The 23,342-nt window shown below is 39.1% G+C and overlaps 1 long non-coding RNA gene across 1 annotated transcript in view; it reads right to left on the reverse strand.

The window, feature by feature from the left end:
* Window positions 1-17,071, reverse strand: part of LOC140710789 (uncharacterized) — a 197,844-nt gene extending 180,773 nt beyond the window's left edge. The window contains exon 1 of the long non-coding RNA XR_012091855.1: window positions 16,977-17,071. This is a non-coding gene — a long non-coding RNA (uncharacterized lncRNA). The remainder of the gene's footprint in view (window positions 1-16,976) is intronic.
* Between the last annotated feature and the right edge of the window lie 6,271 nt (window positions 17,072-23,342).

Genomic DNA, 23,342 nt, shown 5'->3' on the forward strand with positions numbered 1-23,342 from the left:
TTGCTCCCTTTACATATTTTGGATATTAACCACTTATCAGATATATGGTTTGCAAATAACTTTTATCCACTTTGTGGGTTGTCTCTTTACTTTGTTAATTGGAGTTTCTGTTGTTGTTCTTTTTTTTTTTTCCTTTCTTTCTGTGCAGACACCATTTAGTTTGATGCTATCCCCATTTGTCTATTTTGGCTTTTGTTGCCTGAGCTTTTGGGGTCATATCCAAAAACTCCTTGCCCTGACCTATGTCATGAAGCTCTCGCTCTCTGTTTTCTTCTAGTTCTTTTACAGTTTTAGGTCTTATGTTTAAGTCTTTAATCTTTTTGAGTTGATTTCATTATGTGATGCAAAGTTAGGGTCCAATTTCATTCTTCTGTATGTGGATAACCAGTTTTCCCCACACTATTTATTAATTAGACTGTCCTCCCCGCATTGTATGCCTTTGGCATCTTTGTCAAAAAGCAATTTATCATAAATGCATGGTGTATTATTTTGTTCTCACACTGCTATAAACAATAACATAAGACTGGGTAATTTATGAATAAAAGAGGTTTAATTTAACTTACAGTTCTACAGGTTTAGCAGGAAGCATGACTGGGAGGGCTCAGAAAACTTAAAATCATGGCAGAAGGTGAAGGGGAAGCAGGCACATATTATCATGGCAAAGCAGGAGAGAGAGAGTAAGTAGGGAAGTGCCACACACTTTTAAAGAATCATATCTCATGAGAACTCACTCACTATCATGAGGAAAGCATGGAGGAAATCTGCCCCATGATCCAGTGACCTCCCACTAGGTACCTCCCCCAACATTGGAAATTACAATTTAACATGAGATTTGGGTGGAGACACAGAGCTAAACTATATAATTCTGCCCCAGCCCCTCCCAAATCTCATGTCCTTCCTATATTCAAAACATAATTATGCCTTCCCAACAGTCCCCCAAAGTCTTAACTCATTCCAGCATTAACCCAATAATCCAAGTCTAAAGTCTCATCTAAGACTAGGCAAGTACCTTTCACCTAAGAGCCTGCAAAATCAAAAACAAGTAGTTACTTCCAAGATACAATGGGGGTACAGACTTTGGGTGAGTACACCCATCCCAAATGGGAGAAATCAGCCAAAACAAAGGGGCAACAGATCCCATGCGAGTCCCAAACCCAGCAGGGCAGTCATTAAATCTTAAAGTTCCAGAATAATATTCTTTGACTCTATTTCTCACATCCAGGCCACACTAATGTAAGGAGTGGGCTCCCAAGGCCTTGGGCAGCTCTGCCTCTGTGGATTTGCAGGGTACAGCCACAACAGCTGGTTTCATGGGCTGGTGTTGAGTACCTGCAGCTTTTCCAAGTGCACTATGCAAGATGTCTGCAAGAATCTACCATTCTGGGGTCTGGAGGATGTTGGCCCTCTTCTCACAGCTCCACTGGGCAGTGCCCCAGTGGGGACTCTGTATGGGGGCTCCAAAGCCATATTTCCCCTCCACACTGCTGTAGTAGAAATTCTCCATGAGGGTTCTGTCCTTGCAGCAAACTTCTGCCTGGACATCTAGGCATTTCCATACATCCTCTGAAAACTAGGCAGAAGTTCCCCAACTTCAAGTCTTGTCTTTTGTGCACCCACAGGCCCAAAACCACATGTAAGCCACCAAGACTTGAGGCTTGCACCCTCTAAAGCCAAAACCCAAGCTGTACCTTGGCCCCTTTTAGTCATAGCTGGAGCTGGAGCAGCTGGTATTCAGGGCACCATCTCCTGAAGCTGCACAGAGTAGTGGGCCATGGGTATGGCCCATGAAACCATTTTTTCCTCCTAGGCCTCTGGGTCTATGATGTGAGGGGCTGATGTGAAGATCTCTGAAATGCCCTGGAAACATTTTCCCCATTGTCTTGGCTATTAACATTCAGCTCCTCTTTACTTATGCAAATTTTTGCAGCAGGCTTTCATTTCTCCCCGAAAATGGGCTTTCTTTTCTACTACATGGTCAGGCTACAAATTTTCCAAACTTAAATGCTCTGATTCCCTTTCAAATATAAGTTCCAATTTTAGATCATCTCTTTGTGAATGCATACGATCATATGCTTTTAGAAACAGCCAGTTCACATCTTGAATGCTTTGCTGCTTAGAAATTTCTTCTGCCAGATACCCTAAATTATCTCTTTCAAGTTCAAATTTCCACAGATCTCTAGAGCAGGGGCAAAATGCTGCCAGTCTCTTTGTTAAAGCATAGCAAGAATGACCTTAACTCTAGTTCCCAATAAGTTCCTCATCTCCTTCTGAGATCACCTCAGCCTAGACTTCATTGTCCATATCACTATCAGCATTTTGGTCAAAACCAATCAAGTCTTTAGGAAGTTCCAGACTTTCCCACAGCTTCCTCTCTTCTTCTGAGCCCTCCAAACTGTTCCTGTTACCCAGTTCCAAAGTCACTTCCACATTTTCAGGTATCTTTATAGCAATGCCCCACTCCCAGTACCAATTTTCTGTATTAGTCCCTTCTCACACTGCTATAAAGAACTACCTGAGACTAGTTAATTTATGAAGAAAAGAGGTTTAATTGACTCACAGATCCACAGGCTTAACAGGAGGCATGACTGGGAGGTCTCAGGAAACTTACAATCATAGTGGAAGGTGAAGGGGAAGCAGGTACGTCTTACAATGGCAGAGCAGGAGAGAGAGAGAGAGGGAGAGCAAGTATTGAAGTGCCACACACATCTAAATCATCAGATCTTGTGGGAACTCACTCACTATCATGAGAACAGCATGGGGGAAATCTGTCCCCATGATCCAATGACCTCCCACCAGGTACCTTCCCTAAAATTGGAAATTACAATTCAACATGAGATTTGGCTGGGGAAACAGAGCCAAATTATATCACATGGCTTTACTTCCAGGCTTTCTATTCTATTTCATTGGTTGATGAGTCTCTTTTTATGCCAGTTCCATGTTGTTTTTTTTACAATCTTTATATCTTGGAGTTGGGTATGGTGATATCTCCAGTTTGTTCTTTTATCTCGAGATTATTTCAGCTATTTGGGGTGTTTTGTTGTTCCATTGGAATTTAATGATTATACCATGAAAAATGACATTGTAATTTTGATAGGGATTGCTTTGAATCTGTAAATCTTTTAATTCAGTCATTGAAGTGTCACAGCCCCTCTGTTTACAATCCTTCAGCAGGAACTAGTCACATGGTCCTGTCAGGTAAAAGGTGACTGGGAAATGTAGTCTAGCCATGTGCCTGGGAAGAGGATATGGGTTTGGTGAGAATCTAGCCAGTCTATCAGAAGTACTATAGCGTCTCTTCAAGGGGTATATTAGTTTCCTAAAGCTTCTGTAACTGCAACTGGTTGGTGATATGGTTTGGATGTCTGTCCCACCCAAACTTCATGTTGAAATGTAATCCACCATGCTGGAAGTAGGAGACACTGGTGGGAGGTTATTTGATCATAGGGACGGTTTCTCATGGTTTAACACCATCCCCCTTTGGTGTTGCTGTCATTATAGTGAGTTCTTGTGAGATCTGATTGTTTAAAAGCGTGTGGCACATACCCCGTCTCCCCCACTCTCTCTTTTTCTCCTGCTCTGGTCATGTAAAGTGTTGGCTCTCCCTTTGCCTTCCACCATGATTGTAAGTTCCATGAGGCCTCCCTAGAAGATGCCACTATGCTTCCTGTACAGCTGGTACAGGAATTTATAACCTGTTTTGGTTATAAATTACCCAGTTTCAGGTATTTCTTTATAGCAGTATGACAATGAACTAATATAGTTGGTTTACAACAGTAGTTAATTCTCAAAGTTTTGGAGGTCAAAAGTCTGAAATCAAGGTGTTGCCAGGCCCATGCTTTCTATGAAGTCTCTAGAGCAGAAGAATCCTTCCTTGCCTCTTTCAGCTTTTGTTGGTTGCTAGCAGCAGTTCTTGTCATTTCTTGACTTATAGCTACATCACTCCCATTTCTGCCTTCATCTTCACATGGCCATCTTCCTTCTATGTATATTTTGTGCCTTCAAATCTTCCTCACCTTATAAGGGCACCAGTAATTGGGTTTAGGGTCCATTCTAATCCAGTATAATTTTATGTTAACAGGATCACATCTGTAAAGTCTACTTCCAAATAATGTCACATTCACAGGTACAAGGGATTAGAACTTCAACATATGTTTGGGGGAGACACAATTCAACCCACTATAAGGAGAATATTGGTTTCCTATTACACAATACCTGTGGATCAGGAGTGCAGGCACAAGTTAACTGGTCTTCTGTTCAGGCACTCCCAGGCTGAAATGAAGGTATCTGCCAGTACTATGGTTCTCAAGCCCCTCTTCCAAGCTCACATAATTTAATTCTTTTAGGTTATAGAACTGAAGTCCCTGGTTTTTGCTGTTTGCTGATCAAGGGTCAGCAGCATCTTCAAAGTCAGCAGGAGCACATCTCTCTGATGCTTTGTCTTCTTTTAAAGGCTCACCTGATTAAGTCAGGCCCACCCAGGATAATCTCTGTTTTGATTAGCTCAAAGTCAACGGATGAGTAATATAATCACAGGAGTAATATCTCATCATAATACCAGGTTCTAAACACACTGAAGAGGAAGGGATTATACAAAACTGTGGGTCACTGTGGGTCATTTTAGAATTCTGCCTACCACAGGGGATATATTTATTATAAACCCAAGTAGATTTACAATTAAAATCATAAATCTGTAAAAGAATCCATTTTGTGGCTGGGAACAGTGGCTCACACCTGTAATCCTAACACTTTGGGAGGCGGAGGTGTGTGGATCACTTGAGGTCAGGAGTTCAAGACCAGCCTGGCCAACATGGTGAAACCCTGTCTCTACTAAAAATACAAAACTTAGCCAGGCGTGGTGGCACATACCTGTAATCCCAGCTACTCTGGAGGTTGAGGCAGGAGAATCACTTGAACCCAGGAGGCGGAGTTTGCAGTGAGCTGAGATCATGCCATTGCACTCCAGCCTGGGCAAAAGGAGAGAAACTCCGTCTCAAAAAAAAAAAAAAAAAAAAAAAAAGAAGAAGAATCCATTTTGTGTTTTGATGTATTTGCATTAAGGAATCTTTGCATAATTTGGTATTTATGTATTTACAATGTTTCAGAATATTTGTCTAATTAAACAAAGAAGTCAGCCTTATGACAGCATCTAAAATTATAATTGTACAATGAGTTCAGGCAGGTTCATTATGTAGAAATCATTCTAGTGTCTTCAAGTTTATGAGAGCTTAAGGCTGAGTCCTTTTCACAGTTACTATTATAGAATCCCATGTCTGAGCTCTTCATACAGGTTGATCTTTTCTGAGTTCAAGAGGTACCATTTTTTATTTCTTTCATCTGCTTGCAGTAATCTGTAATCCTCACTGATGCTCAAGCTAACTTCCTCAGTCTTGATTAGATTCTGAATTTTTTAAGCTGTCTTTATCCTAATGTCTGGTATCTATTTCCTGGTCCTATAAAATAAATGAGTCACTATAGAGGTAATTTAATAAGACTATAACAAAAAGCCAAGCTGTATAACTGTAAAGTATTTTATTCTATCTTTCCCTGACCAACCCCACAAAGTTCCAACAAACACTTAAAGATGCCAAATGTATTAGTGTGTTTTCACACTGTGATAAAGAACTACCTAAGACTGGGTAATTTATAAAGAAAAAAAAGTTTTAATTGACTCACAATTTTACATAGCTGAGGAGGCCTCAGGAAACTTAAAATCACAGCAGAAGGTGAAGGGGAAGCAAAGCACATCTTACATGTCAGCAGGAGAGAGAGAGAGAATAAAAGGGGAAGTGCCACACACTTCCAAACAACCAGATCTCATGAGAACTCACTCACTATCATGAGAACAGCATGGAAGAAGTCCACCCCCATGATTCAATCACCTCCCACCAGGCCCCTCCCCTGACATATGGTGATTATAATTCAAGAGATGAGATTTGGATGGGGACACAGAGGCAAACCATATCACCAACTATTATATAAAAACAAGTGAAAAACAATTCTATACTATTGGTAATGAAGTTTAGATTTACAAAAAGTAGAGAGAAGGATCCACCTCCCCCAGACCCATCCAACTATTGAGTGTGGTGACCCAACTTGGCTCATTTCTGTGGGGTCAATCAGTTAGGAGTTTCTTCTTGGCAACAGGACAGACTACAGTGAGGCAAGTGAGGTCCCCAGGGTGTAAAGTGCAAGGCAGCACTCATTCTCAGGCGCGTGCTGGAAAAGATGCCTGAACTCCTTCATAGGGTCAGTACCTGAGAATGACACCTCCATATATTTTTCACTCCAGGCACCTTGCTCCTTGCTTGCCTAAGCCTATTCTCAGTCCTACTGAGCACCTGAAAATTCTTTTTAGAGTGATTCTGTTTACAAAGACTTTTCAAAAAATCAAGAAAAGGCTACTCCCATCCCTCATCTTTTGGTGAGAGTTCCTGTTGGAGCTGGCTTTTTTTTTCCAGGTGAGGCCATACCTGTAGGTACCTTTTGACCTAGTAATTGTCCCATCTTTCAGAGCAGCTCCACCTGTACAAACTCTCTCGGAAGTCTCACGTCTCCCATATTGAATCCATTACAAAGTCACTTAAGAATAACCTTTGCAGCATATTTATTTTTTAAGAAATCAGAAAATTCAGATCTGCAAAAAAATAATAACACAACTACCCTTCACATTTTGAAGGATGATTGTTTACCTTTTTTACGGATAGACACGCTTTAGTTTTAAATTTTTAGCTGCAAATTGTGTGTTATGATTGGCAGATTAAAAAGCTAGAATACCAATCTATTTCAGGAAATGAGGCTCCAGCTTTTGGTTTCACGCAAGAGGTGCTGACTGCCGCTTTTGGGATTCAAACTGCAGCTCAGCTCTGCATCCATTCAACTCTGTGATGTGGGTGCTCAGCTGGCAGGATGATCTGGGACTCATACATAAGGGCGAATATGTAAGACTCCATATGGAAAGAAAAGTCACCAAAACTGCTCCAACTTGAGCTTTCCCTATGTGAAGGTGATGCAATTATACACAACCTAAAGATTCAAACGTCCCCACAGAGCCCAAGACCTGAAAAGATGACCCCTTCAGATTCAAGAAATCTTTCATTGCTCTATTGAGTGGGAGTCTCCATAACTCTGGCATGCCCTTAATTCTGCCTCCATCAAATAGACAGACTTTAGTTTGCTTAAGGAGAAAACGAAAACAGAACAGAAATTCCAACCACAGAAATAACAATAGCCAACATTTACTAAGAGCTTACTATAAGTAGTCTACTACGTGTTTTTTGTTTATAATTTGTTTATAATAAAAACTCAATGAGTAGCTATGATTCTTATCCCTATTTTACAAATGAGAGAACATGTTTAGAAAGGTCTGTGTCTTGCTCAGGGTCTTGCTAGTAAGTGAAGGATAAAGAACCCTATGCCTTCTCTCTTAATACCTGCACTAAACTGCCACTTACATTTGCTTGTAGTGATTAAAACTCACATCATTATTTATAACAAGAGCATATAAAATACAACAACAATTATACATAACAACCATAAAAGGTAATGTTGTATCTTTTAAAACCAAATCACATGCAGAAAGTACTAGAAGTTATACAAATGAAAAAAAAAAATGTGAAATACAATTTGGAAAGTTTCTAAGAACTCAAAGGGGAAATTCAAATATTTAATTCAAATCTGCTGAGGCGAGGTTTTTGCTTCCTTCAGTTGCCCATTGAGAAAACTCCATACTTCTTATTTTGTCAAGGCTTATAGGTTAAGGGACTGGTAATGTAACAAATTCTTAGTGAGAGCTTCTTGCATGCCAGGAAGGTTACATGCACTCACTCTATATTTGTAGACTTTATAAATATGAGACAAAGTATTATTGTTTCAGTTTTACAGAAGAAGTCACTGAGGCTCAGAAAGGCTGATCTTGGATCTGGCACCAGTACTAGAAAAGAAGGCAGGCTTCAGACCACTTCTGTTTACTTCCAAAGTCTATAGGAGCTGTGCTCTACTCCCTTGGCCAAGGAAAGCAATTTTGAGGGTCATGACCTAGAAGCATGGTGATGCCTATGTCTGTAGTCTTTTTTTTTTTTTTTCCTCCATGAGAAAAAGCTCCATTTATGGATGTATTTGCTATCAACTTCCTACGCTTTCTCCTATATTTCAAGGATTTTCACAGTCGTCTTCTTGTCCTCTCTCATTTTGTGTATTCCAAATATCATATTCTTTTTCTGAAGTATAAACCATACATCAGCTCTCTCTGAGATAAGGACCTCTGTTTTAGTGTTAAATGTGGAAGCATGATATAAAAGCAAAGCAGAGAATCTCAGTAATCAAGATTTGCGAAATTGTGGAGGGAAGGATATTCAGTGTTTCCTGATGAGTACTTTAAGGCTGAGACAGGCTTTAAGAACAGACATCCAGACTCAAAGTATCAACTCAAAGACCACTATTTATTACAAAGTGAAAGAGGAACTTTTACAATGGAAAGATCCAGAAAGTGCCACCTTATCCAATGATCAAACCTTGACCCTACCCATGATGGGGGAAACTGACGTAAATTGCTTCCCAAGTGGAAGAAGCATTGATGTCACATATGTGGAAATCTTGCCCAGAATATTTTATCTAAATCAAATTAAGCAGAAACAATCATACAAATCTAGATTGTAGGACATTCTATAAGACAATTGTCCTGTAATATTTTTAAAAATCAATATTGGGGAAGAACTCTTCTGTATTAAAGGAAGATAAAGAGACATTACAACTATATGCAATGTGAGATTCTTAATTGGACCCTCCATCCAAAAAATAGCTATGCAAATATTAAATAAAGGTCATTATCTAAAACAGAAATTTGAACATTGTGTTAGTACATTTTGTGTTGCTATAAAGGAACACCTAAGGCTGGGTAATTTATAAGGAAAAAAGATTTATTTGGCTCATGACACTGGATAGCTGGAAAGCTCAAGATTGAGCATCTGCATCTTGTGAGGGTCTTGTACTGCTTCCACTCATGGAGGAAGTTGAAGGGAAGCCGATGTGTGCCAAGATCACATGCCAAGAAAAGAAGCAGGAGACAGAGCAAGATGATGGCGTTGAAGCCTTTACCAATTATACCCCTGCAAGGACACCAATTTAACAACTATGTACATGAAAAAAAATCCTTCATAAGAAAGAAAAATCAGGAGAGCACTCATAGTACCTTGTTTCAACTTCATAGCACTGAAAGAGGTGCTGAAAAGATAACAAAAGGAGTCTGCAATCACCACCAACACGCCTTCCCCATCCCTGAGCAGTGGTGGCATGGACAAGAGAGTGATTGCATGTGCTGGGGACAGGGAGAGTACAGCAACTGTGTGGCAATGAACTCAGTGCTGTTCTGCTATAGCAGAAAGCAAAACCAGCACAAACTCAACTGACACCTGTCCATGGAGGGAGTATTTAAATCAGTCCTAGTCAGAGGAAAATCCCTGATGCCAACTGTCAGAGCTTGAGGTCCTATGTATAGGTCTTGCCATCATGGGGTAAAGTGCTCTGGGGACCTAAACTTGAAAAGTTATCTAGGCCACAAGGACTACAACTCTTAGATGAGTCCTAGTACTGAACTGGGCCCAGAGCCAGTGGACTGAGGGGGCATGTGACCTCCTAAGACACAAATTTGGGCGGCTAAAGGAGTGCTGGCCTCACCCCTCCCCTAACCCCAGGTTTCAAAGCTTGTGGCTCCAAAAAAGACCCCTTCCTTCTGTGTGAGGATAGGAGAGGGAAGAGTTTGGAGGCCTTTGTCTTGCACCTTGAATACCAGTTCAGCCACAGTAGGATAGGGCACCAATGAGATCCATAAGTCACCCTTTCCAGGCCTTAGTTCCTGGCTGACACATCTAGACACACCCTTTGCCTGAAGTGAACCCACTAACTTGAAGGGAAAGACTCAGTCTTGAAGAATTCACCACCTGCTAACTGAAGAGCCCTTGGACCCTGAATAAACAGCAGCGATACCCAGGTAGTACAACATGGGCCTTGGGTGACACTCTGACACTTGCTGGCTTCAGGTGAAACTCAGTGTATTCCCAGTTCTGGTGGCTGTGGGGTAAGACTCCTTCTGCTTGAGAAAAGAGGAGGGAAAGGTAAAGGGGACATTGTCTTGCACCTTAAGTACCAACTCAGCCACAGTGGGTAGACCATCAAGCAGATACCTGGGGTCTCTGATTCTAGGACTTGGCTCTTGGATGGCATTTCTGAACCTGACCTGGGCCTGAGGGAAGCCCAATGCAATGAAGGGTGATTCCAAGGCCAGGCAGCATTCATCACGAGCTGACTGAAGAGCCCTTGAGCCTTAAGAGAACATTAATGGTAGTCTGGCAGTACTCTCCACAGGCCTGTGGTGGCATTGGCTGTTGGGTGGAGCTCCTCTGCCTTTGGAAATGGGAAGGAAGAGTGGGAAAGACTGCACCTTGTGGTTTGAGTGTCAGCTCAGCTGCCGTGCAATAGAACACCAGACAGACTTTTTAGGTTTTTGACTCTAGTCCCTGGTTACCAGATGGCGCCTCTAGACCCATCCAGGATCTGAAGGAACTTGTCTCCCTGAAAGGAAGAACATGGGCCTGGTAGGCTTTGACATCTGTTGATTATAGAGCCCCAAGGCCTTGAGAAAACATAGACAGTAGCCAGGGAGTGGTTTCAGTGGGCCATGGGTGAGACCCAGTGCTATGCTGGCATCAGGTCTGACCCAGCACAGTACTAGTGATGGTGGCCACAAGTTTACCTGTGTCACTCCACCCCAGCTCCCAGTGGCTCAGAACAGAGAAACAGGATCCATTTGTTTTGTTTGGGAGAAAGTAAAGGAAAAGACCAAGAGTCTTTGCCTGGTAATTCAGATAATTGTTTTGAAATATTTTCAAGACTATCAAGACAGTACCTCTACAAGTCTGCAAGAATCACAGCGTTATTGGGCTTGGGGTGTGCCCCAAAGCAGGTGAGGCTTAGATCACAACACTGAAGTCCTTTAGAATCTCTAGAAAGCCTTCCCAGGAATAATGGGGCAAAGAAGCCCAGATGGCAAAGACTACAATAAATACCTAACTCTTCAATGCAAAGACACAGATAAACATCTACAAATATCAAGACCATCCAGGAAAACATGATCTCAATAAATGAACTAAATAAGGTACCAGGGACCAATCCTGGAGAAAGAAAGATATGTGGCATTTCAGACAGAGAACTTAAAATAGCTGTTTTGAGGAAACTAAAAAAAAAAAAAAAAATCAAGAAATCACACAGAAGGAATTCAGAATTCCATTAGATAAATTCAACAAAGAGATCAAAACAAAAAGTAACAAGTAGAAATTACGGGCTGAAAAACGCAATTGACAGAGAGGAGATGCATTGGAGTCTTTTAATAGCAGAATTGACCAAGTGGAAGAAAGAATCAGTGAGCCTTAAAACAAGCTATTTGAAAATACAGAGAAGGAGGAGAAAAAAGAAGAAAAAAGAATAAAGCATGCCTACAAGATCTAGAATACAGCCTCAAAAGAACAAATCTAAGAGTTATTTGCCTTAAAGAGGAGGTAGAGAAAGAGATAGATATAGAAAGTTTATTCAAAGGGATAATAACAGAATGTCAGAAACCTGGAGAAAGACATCAATATCCAAGCAAAAGAAGGTTATAGAATACCAAGCATATTTAACCCAAACAAGACTACCTCCAGGAATTCAATAATCAAACTGTCAAAAGTAAAGCATAAAGGAAGGATCCTAAAAGGAGGGAGAGAAAAGAAATAAATCACGTACAATGGCACTCCAATACATCTGGCAGAAGGCTTTTCAGTGGAAACCTTACAGGGCAGGAGAGAGTAGCAAGACATATTTAAAGTGCTGCAGGGGGGAAAAAATTATCCTACAATTGTCCTACAATTGTATGTCTAGCAAAAACATCCTTCAAACATGAAGGAGAAATTAAAACTTTCCCAGACAAAAAAAGAAAAAAAAGCTGAAGGATTTTAACACACCCAGTCCTGCAAGAAGTGCTAAAAGGAGTACTTCAGTCAGGCAGATTAAAACGTTAATGAGCAATAAGAAATTATCTGAAGGTACAAAGTTCACTGGTAATAGTAAGTGCATAGAAAAACATAGAATATTATAATACTGTAACTGTCATGTGTAAACTATTCTTAAATAGAAAGACTAAATGATGACCCAACCAAATATAATGACTATAACAACTTTTCAAGACATAAACAGTACAACAAGATATAAATAGAAACAATAAAAAGTTAAAAAAATCAGGGAGACAAAGCTAAGGTATAGAGTTTATACTAGTTTTCTTTTTCCTTGCTCATCTGTTGTTTTACAGAGACAGTGTTAAGCTGTTTAAATAATGGGTTATAAAATAGTATTTGCAAGCCTCATGTTAACCTCAAACCAAAAAACATACAGCAGGCACACAAAAAATAAAAAAGAAGAAACTAAATTAATCACCAGAGAAAATCACCCTCACTAAAAGGAAGGCAGAAAGAAACAAAAGAGGAAGAAAAAGATCTCAAAGCAACCACAAAACAAATAACAAAATGGCAGGAATAAGTCCTTACTTATCAATTATAACATTGAATGTAAATGAACTAAACTCTCCAATCAAAAGACATACTGTGGGTGAATGGATGAACAAGAAAGTATCCAGTGATCTGTTGCCTAAAAGGAATACTTATAAAGACACACAAAGACTGAAAGTGAAGAGATGGAAAAAGACATGTCATGCCAACGAAAATCAAAATAGAGTATGAGTACCTATACTTACATCAGACAAAATAGATTTCAAGGCAAAAACTGTAAGAAGATGTAAAGAAAGTCACTATATGATGATAAAGGTGTCAATCCAGCAAGAGGATATAACAATTGTAAATATATATGCATCCAGACCTGGAACACCCAGATATATAAAGCACATATTGTTAGAGTGAAAAAGACAGATAGACACCAATATTATAACAGCTGGAGACCTCAACACCCCACTTTTAGAATTGGACAGATCTTCCAGAGAGACAATCAACAAATAAATATTAGATGTAATCTGCACTATAGGCCAAATGAATCTAATAGATATTTATAGACCATTTCATCCAACAGCTGCAGAATACATATTCTTTTCCTCATTCTTAAGGACACATCACATGTTAGCTCACAAAACAAATCTTAAGACATTCAACAAAATTGAAATAATATCAAGCATCTTCCCTGACTACAGTGGAATAAAAGTAGAAATCAGTAACAAGAGGAATTTTGCAAACTATACAAACATGTGGGAATTAAGCAATATGCTCCTGAATGACGAGTGGGTCAATGAAGAAATTAAGAAGAAAACTAAAAAATTTCTTGAAGGAAATTATAATGGCAACACAACATACAAAAACCTATGGGACACAGGTAAAAGCAATACTATCAAGGAAGTCTATTGCTATAAGTGCCTCTGTTAAAAAAGGAGAAAACCATCAAATAAACAACCTAGCAATGCATCTTAATAAACTAGAAAAGCAATAGTTAACCAAATCCAATATTCATAGAAGAAAATAAATAATGAAGATTGGACCAGAAATAAGTAAAATTGAAATGAAAAAAACAACATAAAAAAATCAATGAAACCAAAAATTGGCTTTTTGAAAAATTAAACAAAATTCACAAACCTTTACCAGACTAAGAAAAAAAAAAAAGAAAATTCAAGTAAATAAAATCAGAGATGAAAAAGGAGACATTACAACCAATACTGCAGAAATTCAAAGGGTTGTTAGTGGGTACTGTGAACAACTATATGCCAATAAATTGGAAAATCTAGAGGAAATAGAAAAATTCCTAGACACATACAACCTACCATGATTGAACCATGAGGAAATCCCAGACCTGAATAGACCATAATCAAAAGACATAATCAAAAGGCTTCCAGCAGAGAAAAGCCTAGGGCCTGATGACTTCACTGAAAATATTTAAAGAACTAATAACAATTCTACTCAAACTATTCCAAAAAATAGCGGAGAAGGGAATACTTTCAAACTGATTCTGTGAGTCCAGTGTTACCATGATACCCAAACCAGACAAAGATGCATAAAAAAATAAAACTACAGGCCAATATTACTTATGAATATTGATGTAAAAATCCTCAGCAAAATACTAACAAGCTGAATTAAACAACACATTAATGACCAAGTGGAATTTATCTCAGGAGTGCAAGGATGGTTCAACATACACAAATCAATCAATGTGATATATCAACAGAATGAAAGACAAAGATCATACAATCATTTCAATTTATGCCAAAAATCATTTGATAAAGTTCAACATCCCCTCATGATAAAAACCCTCAAAAAAACTGGATATATGAGGAACATATCTCAACATAATAAAAGCTATATATGAAAGACCCAAAGCTATTATCATACTGAATGGGGAAAAACTGAAAGCCTTTCCTCTAAGATCGGGAACATGACAAGGATGTCCACTTTCACCACTGTTGTGCAACATAGTACTGGAAGTCCTAGCTAGAGCGATCAGACAAGAGAAGGAAATAAAAGGCATTCAAATTGGAAAGGAGAAGGTCAAATTATCCTTGTTTGTAGAAGATATGATCTTATATTTGGAAAAACCTAGACTCCACAAGAAAACTATTAGAAATGATCAATTTGGTAAAGTTTCAGGATACAAAATCAACATACAAAAATTGGTAGCATTTTTACATGCCAACAGCAAACAATTTGAAAAAGATATTTTTAAAAAGTGATCCTTTTTACTGTAACTATAAATAACATTAAATACCTAGAAATTAAATTAATCAAAGAAGTTAAAGATTCCTACATTAAAAAGTATGAAACATTGATGCAAGAAATCAAAGAGGACACAAGAAAACTGGAATGATATTCCATGCTCATGGATTGGAAGACTCAATATTGTTAGAATGTCCATACTACCCAAAGGAATCTTGATTTAATGCAGTCCCTATCAAAATACCAATGACTTTCTTCACAAACAGAAAGAAAGTCCAAAATTTATGTGGAACTACAAAAGACCTAGAATAGTCAAAGTTATCCTAAGCCCAAAGAAAGGAACTGAAGGAATCACATTACGTGATTTCGAATTATAGTACAGAGCTATAGTAGCCAAAGATAATCTCTTCAATAAATGGTGCTGGAAAAATTGGATATCCTTATGCAGATTAATGAAACCAGACCACTGTCTCTAACCATATACAAAAATCAAGTCAAGATGGATTAAAGACTTAAATCTAAGATGTCAAACTATGAAACTACTACAAGAAAACATTGGGGAAACCCTCCAGGACATTGGACTGGGCAAAGATATGTTGAGCAATAACCTGCAGGCATAGAAAACCAAAGCAAAAACGGACAAATTGGAATCACATCAAGCCAAAATCCTTCTGCACAGCAAAGGATATAATTAACAAAGTGAAGGAACAACCCACAGAATGGTAGAATATATTTGCAGACTACCCATCTGACACGGGATTGATAATCAGAGTATTTATGGAGTTCAAACAACTCTATAGGAAAAAAACTAGTAATACGATTTTAAAGGTGGGCCAAAGATTTGAATAGACATTTCTCAAAAGAAGACATACAAATGGCAATCAGGTATATGAAAAGGCACTCAACATCACTGATCGTCAGAGAAGCGCAAATTAAAACTACAATGAGATATTGTCTCACCCCAGTTAAAATGGCTTTTATCCAAAACACAGGCAAAAAAAAAAAAAAAAAAAAAAAAAGATGATGAGAATGTAGCGAAAAAGGAACCCTCATACACTCATACACTGTTGGTGGGAAGGTAAATTAGTTCAACCACTATGGAGAGCAGTTTGGAGGTTCCTCAAAAAGCTAAAAATAGAGCTACCATATAATCCAGCAATTCCACTCCTAGGTATATCTCCAAAAGAAAGGAAACCAGTATGTTGGAGAAATACCTGCACTGTCATGCTTATTGCAGCACTCTTCACAATAGTCAAGATTTGGAAGCAAACTTAATGCCCATCAATAGATGAATGGATAGTGAAAATGTGGCAGATATACACAATGTAGATTATTCAGCCATAAAAAGAATGAGATCCTGTAATTAGTAACAACATGGGTGGGACTGGAGTTCATTATGTTAAGTGAAATGAGCCAGGCACAGAAAGACAATCAGTGCATTTTCTCACTAATCTGTGGGAGCCAAAAATTAAAACAATTGAACTCATGGAGATAGAGAGTAGAAGGATGGCTACCAGAGGCTGAGAAGGGTAGATGGGGGATGGGGGAGGCATGAGAGGTAGTTAATGGGTACAGAAAAATAGTTAGAAAAATGAATCTAGTATTTGCTAAGACAATAGGGTGACTATAGTAAAAAATAATTTAATTGTACTTTTTAAAATAACTGAAAGTATATAATGGGATTGTTTCAAATACAAAGGATAAATGCTTGAGGCGATGGATAGCTTATTTGCCCTGATTTTATTATTATGCTTTGCATGCCTGTATCAAAATATCTCGTATAACTCATGAATATATACACCTATTATGTACCCACAAAAATTAAAAATTAAAAGTTTTAAAAAGGAGGGAGGAGGCAAGAGAGAGTGAGAGGATGTGTCAGGTTCTTAACAACCAGCTCTCATTAGAGCTAATAAAAGTGAGAACTCTCATCCCTAAAACCAAGGGCATTACTCTGTTCATGAGGGATCCACCTCCATGACTCAAACACCTCCCATTAGGCCCCACTGCCAATATTGGTCATCAAATTTTACTATGAGGTTTGTAGGGACAAACATCCAAACTATGGCAATCATGGACTGTATTAGTTTCCTAGGACTGCTATAAAAAAAAAAAAAAAAAAAATACTGTACCACAAACTGAGTGACTTAAAATGGCAAAAATTTGTTGTCTCCCAGTTCTGGTTGGAAGAAGTCCAAAATCAAGGTGTTGGCAGGGCCATGTTCTCTTCTTTGAATTCTTCCTTACCTCTTCCTAGCCTCTGGTGGTTTGCCAGTAATCCTTGACATTCCTTGGCTTGCAGCTACATCACTCCAGTCTCTGCTTCCTTGGTCAGATGACATTCTCCCTGTGTGTCTCTGTCTTTATGTGGCTGTCTTCTTACAAGAAAACCAGTAATATTGGATTAGGGGCCCAGTATGACCTCATCCTAACTAATTCCATCTGCTGTGATCCTGTTTCCAAATAAGGTCACATTCTGAGGGTTAGAACTCCAACATATCTTCTTTTGGGTGGGAGTAGGAGATGCAATTCAATCCATAGCATCAACTGTATATCTCTATATATAACAGAATTGTATTAATGTTAAATTTCTTGAGTCTGATAATTGTGTAGTGAGTATGTAGGAAAATGTCCTTGTTCTTAGGTAATGCCATCTGAAGTATTTGCAGGAAAAGTGATACAATATCTCCAACTAACTTTCAGCAAATGTCACAAAATACTAACAGTTGGTAAATCTAATTGAAAGTGCCTATGTAAGTGTTCATTCTATTGCTTTTGTAACTTTTTTGTTGATTTGTCGATCTTCCAGACAAAGTCTTGGGGATAAAGAGATACTTAAAAACCAAAGGAGGAGGAGGAGAAGACATTTAGGAAGGCTGTGGGTTCTCTCCCATAGAACCTGTACCCTCAACTATATAGCATGGGGGCCTTCTGAAAAGTGACTTTCCTCTGCATTCAGCTGCACCGGCTGCAGGAACTACTCATGTAGAATTTCCTCTATGCATTCTTCTCACAGGGCCCTGTCTGTATGTCTCTGTTATGATTTCATTTTCTGCAAGATATCAACGTCACACGGCCCCTCATCCTCTCTCCCTCACCAACACTGTCTAAGGCTTTTGGAATGTTAGCAAAGTGTCTTCTACTCCTCCCAAGCTCAAGTGCAAATGACAGAAACTATTGCTGCAATTGGGACTTTGCTAAGTGAAAACAAGAAAAGGGTTTCGAAAATTCTGTCCTCAGCCAACTCTATTCCTGCCGAATTTTCTCAAATGAATTCCTTGATGTAACAATAAAGATCACACAGTTACTGTTTATCTACCCTGAGTGCTTTTGAAACACCAGGACCCCCATAGCCAGGCCTTTCACATGGGCCCCAAGGCAGACACTACCCACCCCAAGAGCACAACCTTATGTGTTACCCTGCAAGCTGTGGCTATCATCCAGATGCTACATTCCCTGGGCATCTGACCAGGGAATCCTTTTCAGAATGTCGCTTGAGATCTTTGACTCTTAAACTAAGGAGGGGCAAAAGAAGCTTGTTTTTCACTGTGTTCTGTGCAGGTCCATGCTGAAACCTAAACGACTGTCTCTAGATATAGGAGAGGGACAAACCAAGAGTCCCTGAGCCTCGAGGCCTGAACCGGGAAAATCCTACCTCCTGTTTCTACTCCAGTGATATAAGGCCATATACAGCCTAAATCGGTGTCAAAGAGCAGTGACAAATTCATCAGACCCAGCTCTCTGGGCCAAGCTTGAAGAGAGGAGAGAGGGAAAAAAGGAAAGTTTCTTTAAAATGGTGAGGACTGCCTTGTGCAAAATCTTTAACAGCAAGGGAAGCCAGCACCTGAAAACAAGCCAGCAGAGCTATCCACCAAGCAATGAAAGAGTCTTATCTCATGACAAGCTGGTAAGGGGACCTGTTGGAATGTGCTTTGAGGAAGTGTTGCCACCAGCCTAGCACCAAGGAACCACGCTGACTGAGCAGCTGTCAGGCCTGCCCCACTAGTACCTGGGAGTCCAATAGCCAAAGCATGGGACACACCATGGAACAAGAGTGATGTCCCCTCAGTGTAGAGGATTACCCTGCATTTATGGTGAAGTAGTGGCCCTGTTGCCAATTTGCATCACACTGATGCAGCCTAGGTCTTTGGAGACACTTAGGAACAAAAAGCTAGTTTTTTAGCTGTTTCAGTGTGGCTATAGGCCCCTCTCCATCTGCTCATTCTAAAAGAGATATGCAGAGTATTTTCCAAGTGCCTGGCATAGATGAGGCACTGCTCCTTTGAAACCACTTGGACGAATGCCTAATAGTTTACATTCCATCTGAGTGAGAGCCTTAGTATGCTGAAATTGGTCTATTTCCCCATGATAATTCTTATCATGTCCCCGTACTCAACATCAGTGATTACTGGCTTTGGAGGCCAAGCAATAAAAGAAGAGAAGTTGGTGGAATGAGGAGATAGGCGATGCTCTGAGAAGGAATGCTCAGCCACAATAACCATGAAGAGTAGAAACAGCAGGGACAGAAAGAGGCAGACAACCTAAAATGGGAAAGAAGAATGTCTACGACTTCTTCACCTGGAGAAAATCAGCCATCTATAACCTCTAGCCTTTCAAATCATAGGCATTAAACCCCTCCATTATGTGTTTGATGGTGGAGGGAATAACTAACAACCAGTAGTAACTGAAAAAACTCTAAAGGAATACACATACAATTTAAAGAATATGTTAACTGATCATAGTCTATATGTAAATTAATTTATTTAAATAGCTTAAAACTCCCATCTTAGGAAGCAGAGCCAGAAAGAAGAAGGAATTAATGTGTAACTGATTTGTTGGGGGAGTGCTCCTGGAAGAAGGGGAAGGAGGAAAGCAGAATTGAGCAGGAGTTAAGCAAGGATGTGGTCTCAGCTAGAGACTAGTTTTGATCTGGTCACAAGGGGAAGCTCTGGAACAGGGTGGTACCACAGAATTAGTCCCACCTTGACATATGGGGGCTGCCTTTTGTTTCCCCTTGTTGGTCATTCATTGGCAGAGGTTTTCAGGGACAAATCCCAGAGAAGGCGGCACCAGTGATTTGCCAACAGCTAAGGGGATAAGTTTGGAAGGAGTTCAAAGGAGATCTAGGTAGGGTACCAACCACATCCACTACAGTTCTCCTCTACTTTATGTGATTAAAAAGGCAGAAGATAACATGGTATAGCTACCAAGAGGCTATAAGTTTTTTTAAAAAATAAAATAAAACAGCAAATATTGTTAAGGATATGGGGAAATTGAAACCCTCATTCATGCTGGTGGGAATATAAAGTGGTACAGTCCCTTTGGAAAACAGTTTGGCAGTTCTTCAAAAGGTTAAACACAGAGGTAACATTTGATCCAGTAATTCCACTCCCAAGTATATACCTGAGAGAAATAAAAACATAAGTCCACACAGAAACACACACACAATTGTTCATGGCAGCATTATTCGCAATAGCCAAAAGATGGAAACAATCTTAATGTCCATTCAGTGATGTATGGATAAACAAAATGTGGTATATCCATTCAATGAAATATTATTCAGCCATAAAAAGGAATGAAGTATTGATACAGGCTACAACATTGGATGAACCATGAAAAGATCATGCTAACTTAAAGAAACCAGACATAAAAAGCACATATTGTAGGTTTTCATTTATATGAAATGTCCACAACAAGTAAATCCATAGACAAAAAGTAGATTAGTGGTTGCCAGGGACTAGGGAAAGGGAGAATGGGGAGTGACTGCTAGTGGATACAGAGTTCTTTTTTGGAGGGGTCATGAAAATGCTCTGAAATTAGACAGTGGTGATAATTACACAACCCCGTGAATATAATAAAAACCACTGAATTATACAATTCAAAAATGTGAATTTCATGGTATAGGAATTATGCCTAGGTAAAGTACTTGTTTTTAAAAGATGGCACTGCCAATTTCCTGAGCTCTTCATTCTTCAGGTATATGGTGCTGATGTTTCATATATAGATGTCCTTAGAAAGCTATTTCAGCCTGTAGAAAGGTCTTCAAATTATTATTACAGAATTTTTTGTGTGAATGCTACTGAATATCCATTTCTGAGCATATTTTATCTCCTGGAGAGTTTTATAATGATGCTCAAACTGGTTCTTTTTGGTTGTATTGGTCTACTTCTACCCTAGCAGGGTCCAGTGAATCCATGGTGCCAAGCTATCAAAGATGAAAAGATATGTGGATTTAATGCTTCTGGTAAAACTGAAAGTTCTCATAAAATTGGAAGATTTTAATACCCTGGAACTCCAGTCATTGCACATTTACTTTGAGCCCTCAAAGTTTTTTAAGAGATAGGTAGGCTGTTTTTACAGCTATTTTGATCATTTTGGGGGACCTCAAAAACGTTTTCAGAAGTAAATTATTTCCGAATTATAGATTTAAATGAGGTGCAAAGCTGCTTTGCTATCAGATGACAAGCTGTCTCACTGAGCTAACAAAACATAGGATACCAAGAACATGGGACTACAGGAAAATGCTACCAAAAGAACTCTGAGATTTCGACAGATGAAATTAATACATTATGCTTTTTCAAAGGTCAATTTCCAAACAGGAAGAAAATCTCAGTTATACTAGGGTTGGCAATAGCCAAAGGGAATGTGGTATCCACACAAAGGGGGTTGATTATGAAAACATGGAATCAAAAAAGAGGGTCAGGATCAAAATTGGCAGTGTCTACTTAGCACTGTCAAGGGAGAAAAGGGACCGTTGCACATGAACATAGCTTACCAGACCTTGCAGCAGGTAATCTCTGGGCTGGAGGTTGCTGTGTTTAGCTATGGAAAGTGAAGCTAGTTGATATTAAAATAATCCAGCCACCTCCTCTCTGCTTCCTTGCCCATGAGCAGCCTTCTGGTCACACCAGCGCTTCTGCTGGAACTTCTCACCCAGACAGAATTTATTAACTAGTGAAAAAAGCAAAACCTAAGTTTTTCACTATAGATTTACATATTAGTGTTCTGGTTTGTGTACCAGTCTCCTGTGACTTAGGTTAATGGTAGTCAGTCTCATGGGGTTTGTTCAACTCTAGATCCAGCCATATACTCCTCTTCTCTAAGGTTATCAAGTTAGAGACATGCTAAGTAGGGGATTTCAGGAACATAAGCCAATTTATACATCCCTGGGCCCAAAGGCACAGAATCTTGACTTGGAATGAGTTGACTCAACTGAGCCCAGCTCCCATCATGTTCCCTCCAAAAGCCATTCAGTTGGCCCACCCAAGGTGACCCTTTAACCACGAAGAAAAAAAAAAGTCTCTTTACCCTTGTGAGAATACTTTGAGAAAAGTTGCTTCAGTCTTTGGTATATTTCTTTAATTTGTGGACAAACTATCATGTCACATTACCTAGATGGTCATACAACCGGACATATTTTATTGAGTCATTCATTATGAGTAGAGAGCAAATGACCAAAACAAAAGCTGACTTAGTTGACTTTCTTATGCAAGGCCATTGTGAGCCAAGTTAGAATCAACTCCCTCTTAGTCTCACCCAACAGTGTATCTATCGACAGCCACATCTACTATGCTGAAGGTGCACGAGAAGGCAGGGGCTACATCTTCTGTATCTTTGTATCCCCAGGGCTGAGCACAGTGCTTGGCATACAGGAGATGCCAAATTAATATTTGCTGGATAGATGAACAAATGAATGAATGAATAAGTTTCATGGGTAAGAGAAAGTTTGGAAATGAGTATCATTGGCCCAAGAAAGTAGAGAGAGGAATGTCATGTTCTGGAAAGATTTCCATTTCTCAAGTGATTCAAATACCAAAGTGCTTGTGCTCAAAGGTTAAATATTTACTTATTCACCTCTCCACCCAAAATATGATTGATGAATCAGTTCTCTCTCTCTCTCTCTCTCATACACCATACCCTCTCTCTCGCTTTCAATCTCTTTCCCCTGGGAGCTAAAATTTGCAGTTACACTTTAGTTATGCAGCACATTTCTTAGATTGTTCATGTATTAGTTTGCCTGGAAAAGGGGTAGTATTGAAGAAGCCAGAGAGAAAATGAGAATCAAGAGGCCATAATCTCAGAAGCACAAAATTCTCACTCCTTATAGTCTAGAGTGGTGATGGCATATTCACAGAATGGGAGTACCCAGCCCAATTTAATACCAGCATATTTTCCTTCTTTTTAGAAATAGATAAGTCACTCAAAAAAGGAGTTGCTCCCTTTTTCTCTTCTACTTAGATATCCAGCCCCTATTGAATAATAGATTAATGTAAAGTAAAAGATAAATTCAGTCCGTACTCTAGGAGAATCTACAGTTCAAACACAAGCTAGAAAAGATTAATCTTTCAGGAAGGGCCACATTTTTAGTCACTCTTTTTACAATATCCTGGATAAAGCTGTAATCATGAGTTGAAGCTTCATCTAAGATTAATATGGATACCTCCTTCTATTCTTGCCTCCGTCTATTTGCCTTTTGTCTTTTCATTAATGATCTATATTATAGACTCATAAGTTCTTTTAATAATATGCTTATTTACCTAAAGTTATAGACTCTTTGAAGAAATTTTTCTGTGCTAAGCAGACTTTGAAAGATTTTGAATGATTGAGTAAACC

Source organism: Chlorocebus sabaeus, chromosome X (genome assembly GCF_047675955.1).
Source record: "Chlorocebus sabaeus isolate Y175 chromosome X, mChlSab1.0.hap1, whole genome shotgun sequence".
Lineage (NCBI taxonomy): Eukaryota > Metazoa > Chordata > Mammalia > Primates > Cercopithecidae > Chlorocebus > Chlorocebus sabaeus.